General features: G+C 53.0%; 1 long non-coding RNA gene across 1 annotated transcript; it reads left to right on the top strand.

Moving 5' to 3' along the window:
- Positions 1–1272: 1272 nt before the first annotated feature.
- On the top strand, positions 1273–3861 carry LOC118989817 (uncharacterized). The gene is made up of 3 exons (XR_005067092.1): positions 1273–1346; positions 3077–3314; positions 3422–3861. It is a non-coding gene; the product is annotated as an uncharacterized LOC118989817 (long non-coding RNA).
- Positions 3862–26260: the final 22399 nt, after the last annotated feature.

The following is a 26260-nucleotide window of genomic DNA, read 5'->3' as shown; positions in this document are numbered from 1 at the left end:
GGCAGCACATACAAAGCAGAAGTGGTAAAAAGGAGCAGCAGAGTATAACTACATTAGCACAGCTGGGGCATAGGGCATGGGGCAAGGGATGACAGGTGAGGCTGGAGGAAGCCAACTCTCGTCAGAGGGCCAGTGGAGAGGGCTTCCTCCCGGAGGTGAAGGGGACTCTGCTAACTAGCCAGGGGGCAGTGTCCATGCAGGGACCTGGTGAAGAAGAAGCATTTGGGTACAGATCCATGGCCCCGGTTGGTGACCAGAGGGCTGTGGCCTGGGTGTGGTGGCCCACGCTCAGGAGGGCCCTGGGCTAAGGATTTAATGCTATCTTGAAACTTGTGGTTGCTATCTTGAAATTCTTATAATTTCATCTTTGAATTTGTGTTCTGTACGGGAGGCCTAGTGGGCCAGTGGATCAGGTGCTGGAGCTTGGAGCACAGTCCTACTTCCATCACCTCCCTCAGGTGAGTTCTCGGCCTGCTCCACACCCCTGGTCACCTTGCTGGGGGGTCCCCCTCCATGCCCTGCTACTTCCTGGAAGTCCAGGCCGGACCAGTCACAGTGGCAGAGGGAGGCCTCCCTCTGGTGGGGCTCTGGGCACAGACACTGGAAGGCCAGGGGCACACCTCACAGCTTTGGGGGGCAAGGCAGCATGTCCCACAGTCAACAGGCCCGTGTGGACTCTCTGCCATCCTCCTGCAGGGACAGGTTCCCACCCCAAACTTCCCCTGCCTGTTTTATCAAGTGGCAAAGGGTCCTCTCAGTTTGCACAGGGGCGACAGGTGAGGCACATGGGGTATAAAACAAGGCAGTCCTTTCCTGACCTTCCCACCATTTTTTGTTCTGGCTTCATTTTGGCCGTGTGGCCACCATGGGGTGATGAAGAGACAACCCTCTCATTGCTGCTTACTGGAGATTTCGGTGGGGTTGGGGGGCGGTGTCTCTATGGCGCAAGTTCTGTAGATCTGCTTGCGGACAAAGACCACTGTGCCTGCCCACGGCTAAGGGTGCTGTTAGGACCTTCACCAAGGTGCCCCAGGATTAGGAGGTGGCAGTGCAGCTCTGCTGCTACCCCTTCGGGGCCTCGGGCGGGTCACTCAGCCTCTCTGCATTTCGGACTCCCCATCTGCAAACGCCAGGCAGTAACACACCAGCTTCGTGGTGGTGGTGTGAGGAGTGAATGAAACAAACCTGAAAATTTGCTTCGTAGAGCACTTGACATCGAGTGGGCTGTTGAACAATGACACAAAGAACAATAATAACAATGGAAATTTGCACTTCCTTTGTGCCAGGTGCCCTTATCAGTGCTTTACCTGTATCGGCTCATTACGTTCTCAACGTGGCTTTGTAAGGTAGGTCCTGTTTCATGTCCACTTTATAGTTGAGGACACTGAGATCCAGGGAGATTAAGAACTTGCCCCAAGTCATGCAGCTGGTCGTGGGAAGAAGCGGGCCCATGAGCCCGGCTAGTCTGGCTCCAGGGTCTGTGTTCACAACCACAGCACTATTCAGCCTTATTTGGTAAAATATATGCTCGATAAGATGGACGTTGTTAGTTTCCTGTTCTTTTAAATTATGTTTCCTCAATATGTGCATACTTCTATACTCATCAAGATCCACACACCCACACCTTTGGGGGTCTCTCAGCTGGGAGCTCACCTCCCGGGGCAAAGGAGATCAGGCCCCTCAGATCACCTGGGAGCACGGGCCTGCTGGGAAGCCAGCACAGGCAGAGCCAGGCTGCTGCCCCGCCCGGAGGCCCACTCCCCTCCCACCAGGCCCTCCCGAGGGCACGAACAAGCCAGAAAATAGGAGTGGGCCTGGCTCTCAGCCAAGCCCACTGAAAGCGTAAAGCGGTCCCTGCTGTTACGGGAGGCCAGGCCCAGGCGACCTGGTCTCCCGCCAGTGAGAACCGGGCTTCCTAGTTCCACAAGGGTGAGCGAGGACAACCCAGGCCTTCAGGTCTCTGTGGTGGCACTGGGGCAAAAGGCCTGATGGGGGGTGAATCCCTCCGAGTGTCATGCTACACGGTTCCTCTTCGATACCTCTAGTGAAGGGCAGCTCCCTCCTCCCGTGGTCGCTGTGATATGTCATTCCTCAGTATGGCACCACAGTATCCTGGCCTGTGGCTCCTTCCCTTGGGGGTTAATTGGGCGTCTTGAAGCCTGTCAGGGTTTGGATGATCCTTCTGCCTCTCAGCAGGGCTCAACACGGTGCCTCCCTGAGACTCCGCCTGCTCCAGGCTGAGCCCCTTCCTCACGCCATCTGTTCAGGTCACTCCCACAGCAGCTAGGCCTGGATTGGAAGACACATGGGCCTGGAGATAGTGGTTTGTTGGAGTCAGCAAGAAAGAGCCAACTGTTAGGGGTAGTCAGGAATTCTGTGAGTCGGGAGCTTCAAATCCGCCATGGTGGAAGCATTTACAACCAGGAAACTGACAAACACTGTAAATCAGGGCCTGTTTTCCCCGTGGAGAGCCGGTTTGCTAACACTCCACAGCCTGGAGTCCCAGTTCCCAAGGGTCAAATGTTTGAAGAGGACTAGGAGGCTTCCCAGGGTGTGCGGGAGTGTGTACCCTTGTGCGTGTGTGTTTGCTTCTCCGGGTGTCTCTGTGTGTGTCTGTAGGAGCATGCATGGGGGTGTATTTGTGTGTGTTTATGTGTGTGTGTGTGTCCCTCTGTGTGTTTCAGCACTGGGAACAGCAAGAGCTTCCCATTGTAGGAGAATGTCGCCCAGTCGGGGACCCTATGACGAAGCAGGCTTTCCCACCTGACCCCACCTGGCCTGTACAGTGAAGGGCTGGGCCTTCTGTGCACATAAACCCGTCAGCAGCCCCCAAATTCCTATAGCTGCTCCAGTAGCCACTTGCTAGCTCTGTTCAAAAATTGTGTTCAGATTCATTTAGTGATTATTTGGTGTTTTAACTTTCACTGAAGACAAAGTTTGCTGTCTTTGGAAAGGCTTATTAAGTCTGATGGAATTTTTTTAAAAAAAGCTACTGGACATTAGTTAAGGTTAAGTTTAGTTTGTTGGTTTATACAAAGTTATTTTTCATGCAAAATTATGTTCATTCCAAATTCAGAGCAAACCAGTGAGAAGGGAGAACTGGAGGGGCCTGGTTACCATGGAAACTATACCCTGGTGAGAAAAAAGACCCCCATAGGTATGGAACAGGCTGTGGCTGAGTTTACCACCAGGGCTGGGGAGTGCCCAGGCCTCAGCGCAGCCAGGCACTGGTGGAAGAGTATGGACCTTTTCCTTGCAGCCCCCAGAGAGGCCATCAGTAGGCCTGGGCAAGCCCGAAATGGGAGGGCTGGCAGGTGGGAAGCACTGTCCCTCCCCATGCTGACCATGCGAAGGAGGTGCTCAATACATGCTTTTAGATGTTCTCTATTTGGGGGCTTTTTTTCTTCTTTTTTTTTTCTAGATAAAAATGGGGGAGATCTGCACAGCTCGGCCCCCCTGGATGTGAAGACAGCTTTTCAGACCCCTCCTTCCACCTTCCCTGAGGTCTGAGGAGGAAAGGCTGCATTGCCCTGAAGGAGAGAAGCCAGGGACGACCTGTAGCTGTGGTGTCCTACCCGGAGGCCAGGGCCCACTCACTCTCTAGTCCTGACTGAGCCCTCCTTTGGGGGAACTCTCAAAGAAGTAGGCTGTGAACTTTCTGAGAAAGACGGGGGCCACGGCTGACCACGGGCTGGACAAGAGCAGCTATCCTCAGTAGCACTCGGAAGAACAGGCTCTGCCCCACTCGCTGACCACCCCGCACACCACAGCCACACTGAACTGGCTGGACTCATGTACAGGGCCCCTCAAGGAGGAGCACCCAGGAACCACAAGTAGAGACTCAGCCTCCTGGCACCTGGGTGGCTGCCCCCTGGTGGAAGTGGTCCCCAGGCAGGCTGCCCCCTGCCTCCAGGGGTCCCCAGAGACGGTTCAGAATGTGGAGGGAGTGGGAGCAGGGGAGGGGCAAACTAAGACATTTAATCCTAGCTCTGTTGTTATCTGCTTTGCATTCCAGGCTTGTTTGAGCAAGCAAAATATAACCAGAGACATTGAAATAAAGAACAAACTGATAGTAACCAGAGGCGGGGGAGGACAATGGGGGGAAAAGGGGTATCAATGAACATGTATAAAGGACCCATGTACAAAGCCAAAGAGGGGTAGGATGGAGGTTGGGAGGTGGTGAGGAGTGAGATGGGGGGAGTGGGGGTTGGGGAATGGAGACAACTATACTTGAACAACAATAAAAAAATAAGCTTGTTTATAAAAGAGATTTTGCTTGAAGAAGGGGTTCAATGACTTTTAAAAACTGCAGCACATGACATGATAGCATATACAGAGAACCCTAAAGATTCCACCAAAAATCTATTGGCACTGATAAATGAATTCAGTAAAGTAGCAGGATATAAAATAAACATCCAGAAATCAGTTGCATTTTTATACACCAATAATGAAAGATCAGAAAAGGAAACTAAGAAACCAATCCCATTTATAATTGCATCAAAGAATAAAATACCCTGGAATAAATTTAACCAAGGATATAAAAGACTTGTACCCCCCAAAATATAAGACACTGAAGAAAGAAACTGAAGAAGATACAAATAAGTGGGAGCATATACCAATTCATAAATTGTCCATACTACCCAAAACAATCTATAGATTCAATACAGCCCCTATCAAGATACCAATGGTGTATTTCACAGAACTAAAACAAATATCAAAAAAATTATATGGTACCACAAAAGACCCTGAATAGCCACACCAATCTTGAGAAAGAAGAAAAAAATTGAAGGGATCACGATACTGGATATCAAACTATACTACAAGGCCATACTAATCAAAACAGCATAGCACTAGCATAAGAATGAACACACAGATCAATGAAACAGAATCGAGATCTCAGAAATAAGTACATGTCTTTATGGCCAATTAGTATTTAACAAAGGAGGCAAAAACATACAATGGGGTAAAATAGTCTATTTAATAAATGATGTTGGGGAAATTGGACAGATGTGTGCAAAAAAAAATGAAACGAGACCACCTTCTTATACTACGTACAACAATAAACTCAAAACAAAATAAAGACCTAAATGTAAGACTTGAATCCATAAAAATCCTAGAAAAAAATATAGGCAGTAAAATCTTGGACATTTCTCATAGCAGTATTTTTTCTGATATATCTCTTCAGGCAAGGGAAACAAAAGAAAAAGTAAACAAATGGGACTGGATTAAACTAAAAAGGTTTTGCACAGCAAAGGAAACCATCAACAAAATGGAAAGACAGCACACTGAATCAGAGAAAATATTCACCAATGATATACCTGACAAAGGGTTAATATTCAAAATCTGTAAAGAACTTACATAACTCAACACCAGAAAAATCCAATTAAAAATGGGCAAAGGACCTGAAAAGACATTTCTCCAAAGAGGACATACAGGTGGCCATTAGACATATGAAAAGATGCTCAGAGAAATACAAAGTAAAACCACAATGAGATAGCACCTCACTCCTGTCAGAATGGCCATCATCAGTACATCAACAAACAAGTGCTGGTGAGGATGTGGAGAAAGGGGACCACTGCACCACTGGTGGGAATGCAGACTGGTGCAGCCACTGCAGAAAGTAGTGTAGAGTTACCGCAAAAATTAAAAATGGAGCTGCTTTTCCCTGGTTGGGTAGTTCAGCTGGTTGCAGTGTTGTCCCCATGCAGCAGGGTTGCGGGTTTGACCCTCCCATCAGGACACATGCGGGAGTTGCCCAGTGGGTGCAGCAGTGTGTGGAGCAATGGATTGATATTTCTCTCTCTCTAAAAATCAATAAAATAAAACAAAAAAGAGAAGTGGAACTTCTTTGATGACCCAAGCAATCCCACCTCTGGGAACCTATCTGAAGAAACCTGAAACACTAATTCAAAAGAACATACGCACCCCTGTGTTCACTGCAGCATTATTTATGACAGCCAAGAGTTGGAAGCAGCCTGTGTCCTTCAGTAGATGGGTGGATTAAAAAAACACATGGTACATTTATTTTTATTTTCTAAAATACTTCATTTATTTATTTTTAGAGAGAGAGAAAGAGGGAGAGAAACATCAATGTGTGGTTGCCTCTTGCACGCCACAGACTGGAGACCTGGCCTGCAACCCAGGCCTGTGACCTGACCGGGAGTCAAACTGGCGACCCTTTGGATAGCGGGCCAGCACTGAACCATACCAGCCAAGGCCTGGGGTACATGTATACAATGGCATCCTAATCAGCTGTAAAAAAGAAGAAAAATCTTTCCCTTTGGGACAGCATGGTTGAACCTGGAGAGTTATGCTCAGTGAAATAAGTCAGTCAGAGAAAGACAAACACCATATAATTTCACTTGTATGTAGACTCTAGTAAACAAAATAAGCTAAAAAACAAAATGGAAACAGACTCATAAACACAGCTGTCAAGGGGAGAGGGGAGTTGAGGGACTGAATGAAAAAGGTGAAGGGATTAGGCAAAAAAATCCCACCAAAAAACCAAAACACCAAACCTTAAAGTCACAGACAACAGTAAGGTGATGGCCAGAGGGGCAAAGGGGTAGGGGAGGTGGAAGAGGGTAAAGTGGGGATAAATGGTGATGGAAGGAGACTTGACTTGGGGTGGGGAACACACTGCAACATACAGATGATGCACTACAGACTTGTGTGCTTGAAACATACATATTAACCAGTCACCCCAATAAATTCAATTTAAATTTAAAAAATTGCAAATCATTGGTCCAAGAGCAGCAAGTGTCATTGGATGGTTGGTTAATAACCCTTAGGGGACTCCACATGGTGGTGTATGTACTTTGCAAAAGATTCTTGGGAAGATACTGAGTTTCCCTGTCTGAGGCCCAGTAGCTAGCTAGTGAGTCAGAGGAGACCGAGCCAGGCAGGTCCCCCTGATGAGGCAGAGCATGGCCTTTCTCTTCCCTACACCACCCTCCTCTGACCAGTTGTGGGCCCAGAGGCCTGCCTGCCAGTCTGTTGTCCACATGGGCTGCTGTCCTGGGGCCTGGGCCAGCCTCCCTATGACTATAGGTAGCCTCAGTGTACCCTGTTGGGAAAAGATGGTTGGATTACCCTCCTCCCCCACCTCCCTGTCCTCGGGTGTGCCCCTCAGAGGCCGAAGGAGAGAAAAGGAGCCATCAGAAACCAGGAAGACAGAGAGTATTCCCAGCATGACCTGAGCCACAGAGACTCCGCTGACAGACAGGCAAGGGAAGGTGTCCTCTGGAGAGGGTGACTCGGGCCCTGGGAGTCTGCAGCTTCCACCTGCACCCTCTCCGTGCCTAAGGAGTTAGAAGCTAATGGAAGGGGATCCCTGAGAGAAAAGGAGGATGTAGGGGGGCTGCCCTGGAGGAGGCTGTGCCTAAAGTTGGTTCCAGGCCTGGACTCGGGATGTTAAGGAGCAGGCCGGAACTGGCAACAGACAGAAGGCCCTGGTCCAAGATTGCCCTCCCCTTCCCGGGCCAGCAGGTTACCTGCCCACTCCCCACCAGGCACGTTCTTCCAGCTCCTCCTGCCTGGCTGTCCCAAGCAGGGCTCACGGGCTTTTCCCCCTCTACCCTCTGTTGTTGCTGCAGATGTAGCTGGCCTGGCACAAGGGTTCCTTCCCTGTTCTTCTCTACCTATTCCTGGGCAGCTTTGTGCACCTGCCCAGGTGAGCCTGCGCCAGAACCCTGGGCCCTCTTGGGGGCAGCAGAGAGCACCAGCAGACCAGCTGAAAAGCCCTGTCCTACATCCATTTTTGTGCCTTAGGATGCTCCATTGCCCTTCCTGGGCCTCCATTTCTACATTTGCTTTTTGCAGGAGATGACCCACAGGCCCTGCCCTGTCAGACATATGGCTGTGGCTGAGCCACCACAGAGAATCTAAGGAGGAAGTAGGGAAGTGAGCGTTCAGACTCCCAGGGAGCTGTGCAAGGAGGCTAAGCCGTGGGGTGGCTCCAGCAGGTGTGTGTGCTGGGGGCAAGGGAGTGCCACTAACACCCCCAGCCCCAGGACAGCAGCCGGTGGCTACAGACAGGCCAGGGACCCAGCTTTGGGCAATGGGGCCTAAGAACCAGAGGGGACCATGGGCCTGGAGGAGCCTGAGAGCTTCCCGAGCCCACAAATCGCCTCTCCCTCTGCCAACACTTGCCTGAATTTTCTCAGCTCTGTCTGATTTTAGGACTGACAGATTTGGGCTTTCTCTTTGTACAGAAATACACCCCCAGTGTGCCAGGACCAGGAGACCCTAGCCCACCCAGATGCCCAGAATCCCACATCGCACCCCAGTTTGCTGGGGATGGCGGGAGTCTGGGCCTAGGGGATGTGGCGGCCCTATGCAGGAGCGCTAGGGAGTCAAGGAGGCTGGCGGAGTCTGTGCCCAGCTCCGGCCTCCGCCAAGCTGCACAGGGAGGCCCAGAGGGGTTTATTTGGATTTTTTAATTATCATTTTTACTTTTTTTCTCCTCATGAAAAAGTTTTAATATACACAGTAAATTAAGCCCAGAAAAAAAGGGAGGGGGGAACATTTCATCTTTAATCTATTTACTTCTGAATATTTAACATACAATTCTGGCACCAATCACCAAATTTAACTGGAAAATTACTCACTAATCTGTTTGCTTATTTGGAATAATTGGGTCGGCTGCCAGCACGAGGATCCCCCCCCTGTTTAATATCTCAGTTAGTAGTCCAATTTCAGCTTGGCGGCATAATTACTCTGACAGAGCTGTAGCCACGGGGCCTGTGAGTGGGGCTGCTTTTAAACCGTAAATTATGAAGGATTAGCATTTATGAATTTTAAATCAGGGCTGGGGTAGGAGACACTAAAGCTGCTTAACGCTGGGGGAACCGCGGCCTCCACTCAGCAGCAGAAGCCGTAACCCTTCCGCTCCCAGGATCAGCCTCAGTATGTGGGAGGAAGCTGGAGACACAGAGGGTGGTGACCCAGTGGGTATGGGAATACAAAGGACATGGGATGAAGGGGCAGGGGAAACTGAAGCAATGCTGAAGCCCCTGGGGGTTAGAAAACCTGGGGCAATGTGGTACAAGGGGCTTCAGCCTTCCCACTACCCAGTCCATGGGGCTCAGTCTCCCTCTGCTTAGCCGGAGTTCAATTCCCCATTGCCCCAGAGGAAACGTGGGGTGATGACTTACTTAGAAGCTAAAGAGATCAGACCTTGCAGGCCCTGCCTCCACCCAGGCTGGCACCGTGCTATAGGAAGGTTGCTACCTCTCAAGTATCCCCATCTGGTCTTGAGCCAGTCTGACCCAGTGCCCGCTGGCTCTAAATGTGACTTCTCAATGTGGGTGTGCCCAGGTGTGGGGAGCTGCAGAAGGCCATCGGCACTCCCCCAGGCATGTCATTCTGAGTTCTCACCTTCCTTCCTGCCCTTCCCCCATCCCCACCTGCTCCTTTCTGGTGCATGGTCACTGTGGGCCTGGGTTTGAAACCCAGCTATGCTTGTGAGCTGTGTGACTGTGAATAAGTTACTTAACTTCTCTGAGCCTTCCTTTTATTTATCAGTTAAATGAAGACAGCAATTCTACCCTACAGGGCTGCCGGGAGACTTCTGTCCCATGCCAACATGCCATGGGTAAAGCACCTGGCATGTAGCAGGGGTTTTTATTGGGTCTTTGGGGTCTCCTCAAAACTCAGTCAGTGCTCTGCATCCATTGCCCTCTCTCTGTGCCTCATCCTTCACGATGCAAAAAACCCTCAGCCTCGAGCCACTCAGCCTGGCTCAGGGTGGGTGCCCAGTTCAGGAGTCCAGGCCCGAGGCCCCTGGAGCACTGGCTCTGGAGCCAGGTTGGCTGGGTTTGAATTCCCACTCTCTCCCTCACTAGTAGGGTGACCTTGAACAAGTTATTTAGCCTTTCTATGCCTCAGCTTCATAATCTGCAAAACGGAAATAATAACAATAGTATCTCATCACAGTGCTGTTAAGAAGACTAAGCTAATTAACGCGCAACCTTCAGAATTATGCTTGGCACGCAGTAAGCACCAGCTCTACTAGTTATTATTATTTATTATCCATATGAGGAAGACGACTGTGGTCTTTCTGTAGGACCTGCCTGTTCTGAGGCTCCACGCTGACTTTCCCCAGGCTTGAGAGATCTCCAGGTTGCCTGTAAAAATAGGAGGAAAAGGGGCAAGATCTGAGCGGGCAGGACAAGGCCACCTCACTGAGGACCGGTCTGGACCACATCATTGTGTTTGAGATCAAGCAGACCTCTCGCCATCCCATCTGCCAGCTATGGGGCCTCCACATGACCTACGGCTCTGGAAGGGCTTCCCGAGGCACCTGATGAAGCAGATCCCTGGGGGTCCAGGCCAGCTGTGCAGTCAGCAGAGGGTCAACGGGCAGGAGAGCACACAGCTAGGCCCCTAGGACTAACAGTCTAAGCCCCGCCCTTCCCACTGCCCCACCCTGCCTCAACCATGCTGTCCATCATGTATACAGAGTGACAACCTGCCAGCACCTTAACGTGAGTCCTCTGGAAGATCACTTCCCCTCCCTGATCTCCGTTTGCACATCTGGAAATCTAAGAGAACAAGAGAATTCTTGCCCGCCTAGGGGATCTGTGATTCAAGTTCATGGCCTCTTAATTCAGCAGAATGGATACAGCATGTCACTCACCTGCTCTCTGCAGAGGAGGTTGCACAGGCTGTTCTCAGGTCCAGGCTCAGTAAATTTTGGCTTCACGTTACATATTGAATGGATTTGGCTACCCAGCATCACTCATGGCCTTAGGCTTAACGACCAACCAAGCCACAGCCTGAGCTCCAGGGCATGGGCTGGTGGTGGGAGTCCCTGGGAAATGTTGTAGCCCATGGGGGCTCCGCAGGCCCACGCATGGTATTAACGCTGCTTATAAAAATGGCCTGCATGATAATTTTGCTTCAGCAAATAAATCCTTAATTATCTCCCCTTTTATTCTCACATACCCCCCCCCCATTCCCTGCACCCCCCAGCCATCTGGCCCTTAAGGACCATGATCTGGGGGATGAGGAAAGGGGGAAGCAAACTGCAAAAGTGGCCACGGCTTGCGCAAGTCCAGGCAGAGGCAAGGCTGCGTTCCCAGGGGCCCCACACGATTTCTGGTGCGGCTGGTCTGCGATCGCGCTGGAGTGCTTGATGGATGGGATGTGCCCGGTTTGTCGAGTCCTTGCTGAGCTTTGTGATAACTCATTATATTTCTTTCTTTACAAATTGCCCCATTAGCACTCCGGAATTGACCAAAATCATAAAGCCAGGAGCATCCCAGCCTGGGCTGAGGCTGGGTCGTGAATTACCTGTGCTGCAAAGGCCTGCATTTGGGGGAAAACTGGGAACAGCTGGCTGAAGCAGGCCCTGCACTCTGCAAGGGAAGTGGGTTTGTTTTCTCTAAACTTAAGAGAATAAGAGTTCTAACCAAGTCCTGCTGGATTTAAATAGCAAGATCTGCCTCTCTGCTCATTGGCTTTCAAGCTGGGGGCTCTGATCCCTGTTTGAGGGGTTAAACTCTAACCCCATTAAGCCATTTATGGAAAGCTGACCACCAGGGAGGGAGCTGACCCCTCTCCTGCAGCCTCCCTAAACCCCACAGATTCTGAAATTGGTTGTCACTCTCAGTCAGAGGATTCGAAACAAGTAGGCGCTAATCCCCTCTGTTAAGGAGATACTTATTTTGTCTGAAAAACTTCAAAGAGCCCATGACAGACACTCAAAATCAAAATTAGCATTCCAATGAGGATTTAAAAAATAATAATTCTTATACTTCTGCCGAGGAAAGGAGGAAAGGGGAAATGACTGGCCAGGAGGCTGAAGGAGACAGTGGGGGCCAGCGCCTTTCATCTGCCCTCTCCAGGAAGCTTTTGGGATCTGCCCCTGCTGGCTGCCATGCAGAGCCCCCTCCATAAAGGGGTGAAGGCTGAGCCATAGCCTGGGCCCCCCAGGGTAAGCAGGAATTGGCAGCTCCCCCCAAATATTGTGCAGATAAGAAGTTCAAGGTTTGGAGAGGGCAGTGCTGTCCTGGACCATCAGGTAAAGCCAGAGTTCAGACCCAAGGTGGCCTGCCTGAGGGCCTCAGTCTGCCTGCCTGAGGGCCACAGTGTGTGATCTGTTCACGGGGCTTGCAGGAGGTCTGCCTGCCTGAGGGCCACAGTATGTGATCTGCTCACGGGGCTTGCAGGAGTACACAGAATCTTACAGCCATCCTGGGGTAGCTCAGTGGCCAACCGTGGAGCCCAAGGCCTTATTGACATACCTGCCCACGTCACAGCCACATTTGAGAACCACAGGGCCCACACACACCCCTGGAGTCCCAGCAGCCTGTCTCCCGGAACACAGCGAGCCCCCTCTCACCCCAGCCCTGACTCTTCCCTTCGTTACACTGGTTCTCCCAGGCCAGCCTCTCCCTGGCCTGCCCCACCCCAGGTGGCCTCTCTAGCCCTCTTCCACCAGATCCGCCCTGGCTTTCTCATCTCTCAAGGGACCCTCCTGTTCCAGATTCCAGTTCCTGGGTCAGGAGGAGCCCCCCCCCATCTCCAGACAGGGAGCTCCTCTCTCTCAGGCTCTGTACCCCATTTCTTTATGAAGTTGCTTAAGCACCTGCAGGGCCTCTGGCACCGCCCGTGGTTCCTGGGCCAGATCCCCCACTTGCTCTGCTGGCTCCTACTTGGGCTGCCCAGGGCGCCAGGACCTATGTCTCCTGCTCCCCTTGGCCAGGCCGCCCCAAGCCTGTTGGGGATCGACCCTGCAGAGAGGACTTCGCATCTCAAAGACGACTAGTGCAGGGGTCACAGAAGTTCCTTGGACTCCCAGTCTCTGCCTGCACCCCTAACACACACTGCTTTTCTGCATCCCCCCCTGAGTTCTGTCTACCGCCTGCCCAGCCAGCCCCACACCTCTGCTTTACTCCAAGGCTGATCCAGAACCAGGTCTTGTCCATTCACTCACACTCTCCTTCAGCAGGTAGACATGCTCGGTGCCTGGCCCGGGGCTGGGCCCCAGAGCACAGGCACCCAATCAGCTCTTGGGATGCTTCCAGCCACGTGGAGACAGCTGGGAGTGGTGGTCCGTCACAGTATAACAGCTGTAAGCATTTGACAGAGGGTCGGAGAACTTCATCTGGGGGCTCTCTGAGCTTTAGTAGGATGTCACCAGGAGCACAAAAGCACTAAGGACCTTCCAAAAAGAGCAGCGTGAAATGTAGGGAGGCCTAAGAAGTCTGGGAATGAGGGAGAACCCCTGGGCACCTTCCTGACACCTAGCCTGGCCCCAGGCCCCTCATGAAAACCAGGTGGTCCTTTTTACCTGTTCTGGTGACCACTGGACAGGTCATGAACTTCAGAGGGGGAAAGTAGGAAGCACCGGTAGGAGCCCTCCTCTGCTTACCAGTGACGCCCTTGGCCACCAAGGAGGCAGACCCCCTGAAGGCGTTACCTCACCAGGACAATGGTCATTGGTATTAACCATTTCCGAGGCAGGTCTCACCTCTCCTGTCTGCCACGGTGTCCCCGGGAAAACGGGCTCTGTTCAAAGCACTTTAACACCCACCATCTGACATCCTAGATTCTTAGACGTTCTCACCCAGAAACCAGTGTCGTCTCGTCCAACAGAAATGCACGTGAGCCACATATAAAAGCTTAAAACTTCTAGTAGTCCCGTTAAAAAGATTAATATAAAAATTAATTTTAGTAATAAATCTTATGCAACTCAGTATTATTATTGGGTTTCTATAACTCCAAACATTATCATTTCAACAGGTAATCCATATAAAATTATTAATGAGATATTTCATATCTTTTTTTTATAATAAGTCTCAGAAATCTAGTGTGTATTTTACACCGACAGCACGTCTGGGCTCCTACAAGGCCCATGTCACGCGCTGCCTGTGGCTCGGGGCTCCTATAACTGGACGCTCAGAGACCAGCGCACTGGGTGTGCAGAGGGGGAAACTGGTGAGGAGGGAATGGACTTTGTTCTGGACTGATGTGCTGGCCACCCCAGACTCATCTGTTGAAACCCTACCCCCAGTGCGATGGTATTAGGAGGTGAGGACTTTGGCAGGTTGGTTAGATTTGGATGAGTTCATGGGAAAGGGGATACTTGAGCTGGGCTTGGGAAGAGGGTGGAAAATTTGCAGCTAGGGCCCACGCCACTTCCTGAGACCATAGGACCCCAGCTACTCCTGAAGGGTGAGCAGCCCAGGCGCGACATGCTCAGGTAGCACAAAACGAATAGCCCAGCCCTGCCTACTGTCCTGCTGGACACGCAAAGCCCAGCCTTAGAGGTGGCCGGTGCTACGTCCTCCTCCACAGAGCCTGAAGGAGCCTGGATTTGGCTCTTCCCCTTTTCCTTCAGACATTCCAGACCCCTTTGGGATGAACTAAGTCTGCCCATGGGCCAAGCTTGGGCAAGAGAGGTAGCCTGAGACCTACCTGCTGAAAGCCAGGGAAGCCACAGCCTGAGATACGAGTGGGCCTGCCTCCTGTGCCAAGGTTGAGAGGCAGCCTGTGGGACCTGGGGCCTGTGGGGCTTGTGAGGCCCAAAGGCCGTGGGGCCTGCGCTCTGCAGACAGGGCCTAGCTGCCTCTCGCCCCCACCTGGCCACGAAGCCCTGATGCCGGTAATGAGCATCTCCCGCACCACGGCGGCTCAGAGGAGGCCTCCTGGCAGCCGGGCCTTGTTCTCATTGTCCTGCTGCAGCCCAAATGCACCGGCCCAGGCCTCAATCACATCAATGGGCCGAGGATGTGCTGACGCGGCACTTTCATCTTTTCTCAAGGCCCGTGTTTGAACTTCGAGCAAGCGGCCTTCCCAAACGGGCCTGTCTTCTAAGAAGGCGGCCAATCTCCTTTCCCTGGCTTCCTAAGCAGGCTGATCCTGAGAGTTATTGAGGCACAAAAAAGGAGACGTTCAAAGGCAAATCTAAATTACCGTCCTCTTCAAACTGGGGAAAAGTCTTATTAAGTCGCCTGCGTGTGAATCCCGGCCTATTTCTGTCTGCAGACCTTTCTTCCTTTGTGCCACATAAATGGACACATCTTATTGATTTTCTTTCAACCTGGATCACCTCCATCGCTGTGAATATGGGCACACGAATCCCATCCCTTCCTTCCCAGTGGGGCTGAAGAAGAATGGGGGTAGCAGCTGGAGGGGCCCAGCATAGTGGGGGCTGCAGCACCCTGCTCAGCACCCCCTGCGTGCCTTCCCACAGGACCCAGCAGAGCTGCCTATGAGCTGGCACTTTCCCGGGGCCCTGGGGGAGGCACCCCAGGCTGACAGGGAGGCCTTGGGACCATGAAGCTGGCACACAGGGCCTAGCCAGCCCTGCCTAAGGTGGGAAGACAACTCAACAGGCCCTTGAACTCACCCACCTCCGCCGTCAGCCTGTTCTCTCGTTTTCTGTGTCTCCTACCACTCGTCCTCTGGGACTCCCACCCCCAAGCCCTGGCCACTTCGCTCGCTCCATTCTAGCCCTGGCCTCCTTGCTGAACAGGTCACACACCGTCCCACCTCAAGGTGTTAGCACTGTTGCTCACACACCAGGGAAGCTCTTTCCACCAACGTCTTCAAGGCTTGTCTCCACTCAGATATTAATTTCTCTGTGAAACTTTCTCGGACCACTGTATTTAAAATGGCAGTTGTCCCACCCTGGCCGGGTGGCTCAGTTAGTTGGAGTATCAGCCCATACACCAAAACATCGTGAGTTCGATTCCCGACCGGGGCACATACCCAGGCTGTGGGTTCAATCCCCGGTCAGGGCATGTATGGGAGGCAACTGATCGATGTTTCTTTCTCATATCAATGTTTCTCTCTCTCTCTTTCTCTTCCTCTCTTTCTAAAATCAATAAAAACATATCCTTGGGTGAGAATGAAAAAAATAATAATGACAAAAATAAAATTGCACCTGTCCCCTATACTCCCTAGCTGCCTCCCCTACTTCATTTTTCCTCAGAGCACTTATCACAGCTGACATTACTTGGGTTGGTGGCCTCCCCTCTAAAATCTACACTCCAGCTCGGCAGAGCTGTTTGCCCCTTTGTTCTCTACACTGCCACCAGTACCTAGAACAGTACGTGGTAGTATAGCACGTGTGGTACACAGAGGTGCTCCGTAAACGACCAACTCAGGCTGAGCAGGGAGCCCAGCTGCACCAGCATCTGCCCCCTGCAATCCAGGCCCCAGCCTCCAGGGGGCCCCACCCAGAATGCCCAGACCGGATCCTCACTTAGGCATCTTCTCTACTCGAAGCCACCTCAGGCTCCCGGAGAAAGACCCTTCTCCAGGCCTGCACACTGTCCCGCCCGTTTGGCCCCAGGACAGTGGCTTGTCAGCCCACGACCACATCTCTGAGCCTCCAGTCCCCTCCTACTAGGGTGAGCCCCTGACTGAGGACTTGTCACCCTGTCAGGTCCAACTGAAATGCCAAGATGGTGGCACCGAAATGCCCCGGGCCCTCAACTCCCTCCGCAAATGACCCCCAGAGGATGGACCCTCGTGTGGGGAGCCTCAAACCCTCACTACACCCCCAGGCTGGGCAAACGGATATTATCACTACTGTGCACTATGGTCTGAATTTTCTTTCCTTCTAAAGTTTGGATGTGGAAATCCTAATTCTCGAGGTGATAGTATGGGGAAGAAGGGCCTTTGGGAGGCAATTATAAAAAAGACCCCACAGAGCTCCCTGCCCCTTTCCCTGTGTGAGGACCGAGAGAGACCTCGGCAGTGGGCAGCACCGAAGAGGACTTTCACCAGAACCTGCCCATGTGGCCACCCTGATCTTGGACTCCCAGCCTCTAAAACTAGGAGGAATGAATTGCGGTATTCTGTAAGCTGCCCAGTCTGCGGTATTTGTCATAGCGGGCTGAGGCTCTGTACAGGCTGCCCTGGTGAGCTGACGGGGCTAGCCTTGGCTTTCCCAGTTACCCTCTGTGCCCCTGAGGGACTCTTCTCAACTCCTGTCCTCAGTGTCCCCATCTGCAGCATGGAAGGAGTGAGCCAGAGAATCTGAGGACCCCTCTGTAGGCCCAAGAGTCAGAGCCCCTCTGGCCCATCCTGGGGAAAATCAGAACCAGCAGCTGGGGGTTCGGGGAGTGCAGGCAGGGCCGGCCCACCAGCTAGACTGACCTCCTCATGCCTGGTCTCATTCTGGGCTGCGCTGGACCAGGACGGTGGGTTGGAACCTTGGAGCCAGGCCTAGCTGTGCCCTGCCCAGGTCAGAGGGCACGCCCGAAGTCCTCACTTCATTCCTCCTTGTCCTTGGGCCCCAAGGGAGCCACAGTGCTAGGTGGCTAGACTGCGAGGATCTAAAGTCCACCAAACTGCACGTTAGCCCCAAGGGGACTTTACAATGACCGATTCTTTATGGTAGGGGTGGGGGAGAGAGGGTGGTGGCCCAGAGTTGCAGACTCAGGACCCGCAATCCGGTAACCTTTCCTTCTCCCAGCTCTAATGTGCTGAGCAGAATCCTGGTCACCAGCTCAGCCCTGAGCCTGGCCCTTTCATTGACCCTGACCCTGGTACCAGGCCCGGCCCAGACCTGCTACCCCACTGGCCATGCACCCCTTCAGGCTACCAGCCTCTTCTGAGCTGAGCTGCAGGGAGTGTGGCTGCCTTCCTGCATTCGTCTCCACCAGACTTCCTCTTGAGGCCATGCAGGTGGCAGCTTTGCCCACAGTGACACAGCCCCCAAGATACCTGTTTCTCTCCCTTAGTCTATGGACTCCCCCAGAGAGGCCAGTCAGCGGTTCTTGCCCCTCTGGCCTGCCTGTGCTGTGTCTCCTGAGTGTAGCCCCTCCTCCCTTCTCCCTGCCCTCACCTTAACTGGTGGGTTCTCCTCTCCCAAGCATCTTTGCAATCACTTTTTAACTGGCCCCCCTGATCCTAAATCTAAACCTCGGGCTGTGCTGGATGGGGAGGATGGATTCCAGCACACAGATGATCTTTCTTCAGTTAAAAAACCTGGTCCTGTAACTCTGTCTGGAAAACTTCCAGTGCCCCAGGGCCCAGACTAGGGCACGGAACTGAAGACACTCACTCTCAGAGTTGTGAGGAGGAGTTGTTTTAAAGCCTACAAGTGCAGGCTTGGCTTTAAAACGCAGCACCTCCTGAGACTTACTAACACCCCAGGGGACCTGCTGGACTTCCCCTGGTCCCGGCCCTGCGTCACCCTTAAATCCAGACAAACTCCAGACCCCTCCCCTTGGCCCAAGGCACCACCACACCGCAGCCCCAGCCTTTCCGCCCTGCGTCCCCACAAAGCCCGCCTGCAGGTGCCCCTGCCCCTCACCTCACTCGAGTCACTCCCCTCGGTGCTCTGCCACTCCTGGGTTTCTGCACATCCTGGGACACCCTCACCCCCGCTACGTTGCTCTCCCTCGTGTCCTTCCAGGCTGCACTTATTAGCTGTCACCTTTTCTGGGTATGCCTCTTCTGACCAGAGCAGATAAGGGGTGTCCTCTGCTCCCGGGCTCCCAGGGCTGCCCCTCACAAGGCGCTAACCCCACTGCACTACTCTGGCCAGTCTGTGTGTCCTGGTCTCTCAGTGGGCTGAGCCATCCTTGAGGGCCAGAACTCGGCCTGGTGTTTCTCCTTTTCCACCCTCGGGCTGGCCTAGGGTGTGTTCTCTGTAGGTGTTTGTTGAATGAACGCTGGGTGAATAAAAGAAGAGCCCACAGGTAGGCAGCCCCGTAAAGGCAAGTAGCCCCAGCCCCAGCCCCAGCACGCCGGTCCCTTGGAGAAACACCACACCTCTGCCTGCTGGAGAGAAGCGGACCGACAGATGAAGGCGAGAGAGGCTCCTGAATTCTTTGGGGGAAAGAAACTCATTTCCAAACAGGGGGCATATCGGCCGTAGGAAGACCAAAAAATTTCTCAAAATGAAACCAAAGGATGGGCTTGGGGAGCCGTGGGGCTCCTGGGGATTTATTAATGCACGCCTCCGAGTGATTCTTCCTCCTGCAATCCAGGCACTGGGTTAGCACCGACTTCCAAATTATATTTAATTGGACAATTATTCAAACTGAAAAACTTGCACAGGAAACGAAGGCGGTCCTTAATAAACACCTTGTCTCCTCGGCCCCAAACAGCAAGTCGTTTACTGACCCAAGAGGCACAATTTGTCTTTGGTAAATTTATTTTGAAGTAATTGCCGACTCCAGGAGTAACCATTTTTCAAAGGGAAACTTGGCTCTAGCCAGCAGAATAATAAATTGTTCCCTGACCCGTGTGACGCCTAATCCCATTAGAAAGATGTGCATTGAGAAGACAGAGGGCGGCGTGAGAGGGGACGGATGGCCCTGCACGCAGCTCGGTCACCCCACTGTGACTGGTGGGAGCCTCCAGGGCTGATCGGGGCATGACCACTGGGACCAGCCTGGGCTTTCTCTACAGAAGCGACTGCAAGGGTTGGGACTGAGGATGTTACCCAGCCATGGTCTCTGTGGCTCTGGACAGAAGGCTAACACTTCCCCAGCCACCCGTGGGCGCCACTGGGAGCCCAGTGCAGCCCTGGAACCCAAAACTCTCCCCTCGTCTCATCCTGACACTGCCAGTCTGCCCACCCCACCCTCTGCCAGGACAGTCCTCATGCTGCTCTCTGGGTCCTGCTGGCCCTGACCTGGACCCACAGCCTTCTTGGTGCCCCTGGTGAGGTGAAGCAGAGCTGGGGACAGAGGGAGGGCACACACTTCACGCAGAAGGCACGCCTGCACAGCCGCACCTTGTTGAACAGCTGAGGGCCTTGGGGAACCTGCTTTAATGAATAGAAATGCGTTTATAAATAGCATATCCATATGCAAATGAGCACCTCCAACAGCCTGGAAACAGGCTGGTCTCTGGTCGCTTCCCATTAAGCAAATGCAATCTGTGAAAACAGGGCTCTTTCTTCAGGAGAGAAATGAAGGGACTGGTTTACAAAGGGGTTGCACCTTGGTCTCTTCGAAGAACTAGGCCCCTCCCTTCTATGTAGAGTGAACCTCGGTGCCCCCAGTCCAGGCTTGGCCTGACATGGTCTCTACCAGGGATGAGCCTGAAAACTGGTCCCGCTGCTACCCGACCCCAGGTTACAGATCCCCCACCCAGCGGCCCCATCTTCTTCACTGACCCAGACTGATTGTAGAACCTCGGTCTGCCCTTACCTTGACACTGGTAACAGCCTTCCAGTGACTTCTTATCACCCCAGGGGCAGAGCCCAACCCCTCCGCCTGCCACATCCCCTCTCCCTTCCTAGGCCCCATCTCACACCCTTACCCTCCCCCAAGGGCAGTCCAGCTAGATCTCAGGCTGTGGTCTCAGCTTTGCATGCCCTGCCCCTCCCTTCTCCTCCACAGGAAATTGTATTCATCGCCTAAGCCCCAGTCCATGGCTCCTTCCCTGCAGCCCATTCCAACCCTTACTTCCTCTCATAAGCTCCCAGGTAACACCTATAAAATGACAGCAAACTCTTCCCTAGCACTGGCTACGTGCCTGTACGGCCCTGAGAGCTGTCGCCCTCCACTTCTCTCACCCTGACAACTGCGTGTGGCACACACTATGGCGGCAGTTCACAGATTAGCACACTGAGTGCAGGTAGGTTAGCAATGTATCCAGGGCCCCATAGCCAGTAAGGAGTAGGGCTCAGGCTTATCCCAAACCATCTGGCACCGGCATCTCAGCCACTATTTTATTCTCTTGATGTCAGTTACAGGCTTTGTCTCCTTCTAGGCAGTGGATGGGGTGTTGGGGCCTACGGGGGTAAAAAGCCTCTGATCCCTGCCCCATCCAGGCCCCGGCCAAGTTTCATCATTAGGAGCGTTCCATAAGGCACAGGACGGGCCCTCCCACGGGCATCACCTTCAGCCTCCATCCTTCTCTCTCAGCACCTGGCTTTTGACAGTTCCTGTGTGTCTCAAGCTGCCTGGCAAAGTCCTCCCCATTGGATCTGGAAGCCCCCAAATCTGCTCAAGGTCCCCAGGAGAAGGGCCGGTCCGGAGACTTCCCCTTCTAAACTGCCCCCCATTTTGCTGCCTCCACCCTCTGCTAGGTTTGGCCCCAGAGAAGGGTGGGGTTGGTGCCCCAAGTCTCCAGGCATCTCCAGAGCTTCCCTAAGAGGCCTCGCCGAGTCCCAGTGAAAATCTGTTGTTCTGCTGTAGCCCACATTCCAACTGTTGACAATCCCAACCCTCCAGTCTTAAGATCATTTGGAAAGTTCTGGCTAATACTAGTCACAAAACTACTGTGTCTGTATTAGCACTGTTAAAAGCTGGCAATTCTCACACAAACGGAGGATGATGTGCCCAGAGCCTGGCACAGAGGAGACACCGTTAAACTGACCCTCCCTTCCTTCTTTCCACAGACAGGCATTGCAAACTTGCTGGGAGTCCAGCCTCCTGATGGCTGCTGGGGGAATGCTAATAGACAGAACACTGATCGTCACGGTCTTAACAGTCTAGTGAGAAAGGCAGCCAAGAAAACCCACCCATCGCATGAGGTCTGAGAGCACAGATAGAGGAGGGCCCGGGGAGTTGGGGACACAGTCCCCCACCCTGAGGGGTCTTGAGTGTGTGATGGCCAGGGAAGGTCAGGCTGAGCAGCTTGGCCTCCACGGACATGGTGACAGGTCCTACACATGGGAGTGTCGTGGTGAGATGTGAGCTTCAGCAGGATCACCGGGCGGAAGAGGAAAGGGGTGACTAGGGGCAGGCACACTGAGGAGGACAACTTAAACGGTCAGGAGAACGCGAAGGGCGAGCTCTCCTAGGAAAATGGCAGTGGGGCTGGAGATAAGTGACGCTTCAGCAGTACTTAGGGGGACAGTTAATTACAGCTCCCAGTCATGGAGTGGCAGCCGTGTCCCAGGTGTTGGATCTTTGCACTTTATATGCACATCTCTAACCTTACTGCTATCGTTCCAGGGGAAAAGTGCAGATGGCTCCCTCAAACCGAGTACTATGAGAAGAGTTTCATCAGTGAACTGTTTCCAGAGGAGTTAATGGGCTTCAGAAAAGTTATAAAGCAAGGCATTCTACTCGTAAGCTAGGAATGGTGAGGACCGATTACCACCACAGTCTGGGAAGGAGATGGGGAGGAAGCAACTACTGGCACCTGGACAGAAGAGAGCTATGGGGTGCCACATACGAGGTGTCATGCTTCAGTTGAGGGACACAGTGAGCCCATGTGACCCTGCAGAAAGGGGAGCTGGGTGAAGCCTCCCAGGCACATGGCAGGATGGGGAAGGGTGAGTCTAGAAGGTCTAGATCATGGTCAAGGCCAGTAGGCGTGGTGACTGCTTGTGGAAGAAGAGGAGTCAAAAGTGACCCAAGTTGGTGGCAGATGGTGGTGTGGTGCCCTGACACAGAGGCAAAGAGAAAGGAAAGCAGGACGTCCCCAAAGGAAGGCACTGGCCTCCACCCTGAGGTTCCCACCAAGCGCACAGTGGCTCCACGGCCCTGAGGACACGCCTCATTTTGTCCCTGGCCTCTATTTCTAGAACAAAGGACTTACCAGCTCCATCAAATGGCCTGCTCATGCCCCCCAACCCAGCTCTTGTCTTTCGCCTTCTCCCACAACTCTGAGCTGGGCACATGGCACTTGGATCCCCTTCCTCCTTGGGGGCAACATTTTAGGGAACAAGAGCTACCTTGGAGCCATAAGGGAGGATTAGGCCCAAGCTCCGGAGTCAGACAGAACGAAGTGGGGCAGGCACAAAACTGCAAAGTTTTATACATTCAGATGTACAAACATCACAGACCTCCATTCTTCTGTAATTCATCTTTTCTTGAACCAGCATTTCCACAGATGGCACGGGAAGTTGGGGAGGATCCTCCACTTGCCAATTAAAGTTAGCTCATCCCTTTCCAGTTTAAAACAGTCTCAGGTTAACTCAACATCTTTTGCGTAAATACTCAGTCTTTCAAAATTCAAGCTATTGGGACTATTTCCCTCCTCTTCGAACGTATCTCCATTCTACTTCCTTCTCCTGGAGATGGCATTCAGCTCCAGGGGCGGGTTGCACCTCCCGTGACAGCAAGGGCCGTGGGCTGCGGGTTGGGCTCTTTCTGGTCTCAGGGTGATGGACTGGCTCCTTGTGTGAACCAGGAACTGAGCCCTTGAGTCCTGTGCTGGCCTCTGTTTATGACATTTGTATCAGCCGGTATAAGCTAGGTTATGTTGCAACAACAAACAGTCCCCAATGCTAACTCATGTTACATGTCCATCACACATCAGACACGGGCTGTGTTTTGTATTATGTCTTCCCTCTTGGACCCAGGTTGACAGAGAGGCCACACCAGGGAACATCACTGCAGCAGAAGGAAGAAAGCGCTATGGAAGGTTTCACTTTAGCAGTCAAATGCTTTGTCCTGGAAGTGGCACATGTCAGTCACTTCTACTCATAACGTTTTGGCTGGAAGTAATCACATGGCCCCATCATGGAGCTGGAAGCTGAATCCTGCCCCAGGCCAAGCGGGAAGAGAGGCTGGAACATCTGACAAACAGCACTTCTGGCCCCAGAACGAGACCCTGGCTCTGTGACTCTAGGGCCCGACTGACGGCAAGCCTGTTCGAATTTGCCCTCACCCTCCAGAGCACCCCCTTTGCAGGCCTGGGAACGCAGATGCATTTTCTCCCCGCTGTGACGGGCTGTAGGGGCTCTGTGAGGCTGCCCTTCAGCTCAGCCACTTAGACACCTTCCTCGGCCATCTCCAAACTGCCGCCTGCGTGGTCCCATTGTGCCCTGGCCCCTGGGGAGCTCGGAGCCTCATTAAGGAGGAGGCCTTGTTTCCAGTCTAGGTCCCCTCACTGGGAGGCCCCCAAACCATCTGGGTGACTGGCTCCCCTCCCCTAGCCCCACCCCTGCCCGATGCTTTCGCAGCAGGAGGCAACCAGGGCTGTGATTGCTGGCCCCTCGCTGATCTCTTGCTCACTGTTTTGTGGCTTCAACCCGCCACTTCCCCTGCCTGTCAGGGGAACCTCCCTGTTGTAACATCCTGCCCGACCCCGTGGCTTCAAGTAAAACCCAAACATCCAGTCCACCAGGTTTGACTCAGTTATGTCAACGAAGCTTGAGGAACCTAGAAAACCTCTTCTCTCTCAACCTCACTGGCTTTACGACGTGTCCGTTTCTCTGTGGACATGAAGTCGAGGGCCGGGGCTGTTCTGCACATGAGTCTGACTCGCACTTTGTGGTCCTGCTCTGACAACCCCCAGCCTCCCGAGACAGCAGGGGACTCTCCCTGAACGGAGGGTGGCAGTGTTGGCAGGGCACTGAGGAAACTGAAGAAAAGAAAACCCGGTGACCCCGTGTTTTAAAAGTGTCACCCTTCGTAATGCACACCACGCTGACCATGGGAACACTGCTATATGGCATGTACGAACGTTCAGAAGGTAAAGCCTGAGAGCTCTCATCACAAGGAGAAAACGTGCCTGTGTGTTTGTATCTACACGAGATGACAAATGTTAACCAAGTTTATCGTGGCAATTGTTTCAGGATATACGGGAGCCAAATCATCATGCTATACAGCCTAAACGTACGCAGCGCTGCTCATCAACCAAGTCTCGGTAAACCTGGAAAAAAGAAAAAGTCATCCCCTTGACGTCAGTGTGACTTCCGCCAGGTGTGTGTGACTCTGAACGAGCCCCCAACCCAGCAGCGCCCTGCAATCTGCCCGACAGAGCCCCGCCCAGGCCAGCACCCGCCACCAGCCTGGGAGCACCCTCTCCACACAGTCCCCTTGCTGACACCCTCCGTCCTCCAGCTAACCCTGCTGGCCATGGCCACTTCTGGGCACGTGACCTTGGGCACGTCAGATGGCTTTGCCAAGCCTCGTTTTCCTCACCTGTAAACTAGTGAGAGTGGTTATCTGTCTTCCAGGATTAGTGTATGGAAATTATAGAAAGCCCTTGAAACAGTGCCCGGCATAGGGTAACTGCTATGCCAGCGTTAGCTACTATCCTTAATTGTCATTTTTCCATTTTCCTCCCCTGGAGAACCTTTGTGCCTTAGAGGCTTCCATCTCAGGATCGGGGTGGACTGTCCAGTGTGGACTTAGCTAGTTCCTGTGAGGCCGTGTGCATGGGGCCTCCACCCAGGATCTTTGGAGAAGTTCTGGGGGTGCTCGGCCCAGGCCCTTTCATAGGCGCTTTGTCATTTCTGCCAGCCCCTCCCTGGGCTCGGTTTGCCTGAGCCTCTGACCACCTCATATGCAGGTCACCGATGACAGTGACCGCCCCAGGACAGCCGAGCCAGGGAGCGGTCCAGGATTGACCTCCGTGGGGTGGGCTGTGTTAGTCAGCATTCTGCAGAGAAACAGGACCCATAGGATGGATGGATAGACAGACAGACAGAAGAGATTTATTCCAGGAATTGGCTCACACGGTTCTTGTGAGGCCGAGAGGCCCCACAGTCTGCCATCTGCGAACTGGAGACCCAGGAAAACCAGTGGTGTAATTTGGTCCAGGTCCAGAGGCCCGAGGGGAACCATGGGAGCTGATGTTCTAAGTCCCAGTCTGAGTCCAAAGGCCTGGGAGTGGTGGGCCACACTAAGTTCTGCTCTGGGTTTTCATTCTAGCCAGGCCCTGATTGGGCCGGGCAGTGCAGCTGTCCTCACTCAGCCTACCAACTCAAATGCTGATCTCTCCTGGAAGCACCTTCACAGACACACTCGGAAACCGGGCTTCACCAGCTCTCGGGTGTGTTCTACGGCCCAGTCAAGTTGACCCATATGATTAACCATCACACAGGTCCTGGCCAAAGACCAACAGGCCCTGGGGCGTGAAAGCCCGGCTCCCTTGTCCCAGGTCAGGACGCCTGGGACTCAGCATTTCACTGCACAGTTCCCCAGGCCAGAGCGGACCAACACTGCGTTTTAGGGATCTGGAATGACCTGAAACCCTGTCTTCTACCCTGGCTCCCGACACACCAGCTCGGCCCTGCCCTTCCCAGCCCGCGGCCCACCCCCACTTTTTGCAGGCGCGTCTTCCCGGGAACACCTCCTTAGTGAACCACAGGCACACCTGTTCATCTCGGGCTCTGAGGCTGAGCCCCTGCCTCACTCCCAGAGACAACACAGGCCCCACAGAGCTGCTTACTGAGCACCTGTTGTGGGCGCTGAGGTTCACCTGCATTGTCTCACTGATCAGAGCTGACCTGCTGTACAGGACATGTTATTATTCCCATTTCACAGAGGAGGAAACTAAGTGTACATTCATCTAGGACAAGATACCTTCCCCCTAAACCAAACTCCAATTTTGCTCCCTGATCCTAAACTCAGATGGAAGCTTTACTTGACCCCTA

The sequence above is a fragment of the Sturnira hondurensis genome, unplaced genomic scaffold, assembly GCF_014824575.4.
Source record: "Sturnira hondurensis isolate 20B ecotype Veracruz unplaced genomic scaffold, ASM1482457v3 Scaffold0006505, whole genome shotgun sequence".
Lineage (NCBI taxonomy): Eukaryota > Metazoa > Chordata > Mammalia > Chiroptera > Phyllostomidae > Sturnira > Sturnira hondurensis.
The sequence above is the reverse complement of the archived record's forward strand: the minus strand, read 5'-3'. Positions and strand labels throughout refer to the sequence as shown.